Below are 871 nucleotides of genomic sequence, written 5' to 3' on the forward strand. Positions count from 1 at the left end.
AGACGATGATGAGGAGGTTGCCGAGCACGGAGGCGATGATCACCGCCGCCATCACGACGCCCTTCAGCGCCAGGATCAAGATCTCGACCCACGTCTGCTCCACGCCCACGCCCACGCCCACCACCCACGAGTCGTCGGTGACCTGCACCACGGTGTTGGTGGCAGGGCCCTCGCTGGGCCCGGGCGACGACAGGAGGTTAATGAAGGACTCCGGGGGCATGAGGGACGTGTGGAAGAAGTCCTGCGTGGCCGCCACTCCGCCCTCGAGGGTCAGGTCTGCCTCCGCGCCCAAGTCCAGGCTCGAGTTCGCCCCCCCGCCGCCCGCATCGTCTTGGGTCGCGTTCACTCCTCCGCCCGGGAAGAGTGACACCATTTTGAGGCGCGTCTAGTCCTCCGCCTTCACTGTGAACCATCGTGTAGTACTCATGATGGAAATGCGGTTCTATTACACTTTTCCTCCCCTTTCCCCAATAAGGCGAGCGTACGTCAGATAACTGTTATCACACACACACAAAATCACATCCCACGGCAGTCATCCGCAGCCATTTCCCATTTTCCTTCACCATAAACATCCACGAACACTTTACACACAAGAAACTACCGAACAGACGCAAATAATTCACACGCTCTCTCGGTCGCACGAGGAACGCGAGGCCGCCAGTGACGCCTTCCCTCGCCGCGGCGGCGACGACCCGCACGCTCCTCCCGTGGCGCCGCCGAGGAAGCTGTGTGCGAGTGTGTGTCAGAGAGAGGGAGGAGGCACCGCGTCCAGGACCCAGCGTTCCCCTCGGTGGCACGGTCCACAGGTAACTGACGAGGGCCACTCGCCTCCACCGCCTCCACCCGCCAGCGCTCTGTCGCAGCTCCCTCC

This window comes from Penaeus monodon, chromosome 20 (assembly GCF_015228065.2).
Source record: "Penaeus monodon isolate SGIC_2016 chromosome 20, NSTDA_Pmon_1, whole genome shotgun sequence".
In the NCBI taxonomy this organism is placed as follows: Eukaryota; Metazoa; Arthropoda; class Malacostraca; order Decapoda; family Penaeidae; genus Penaeus; species Penaeus monodon.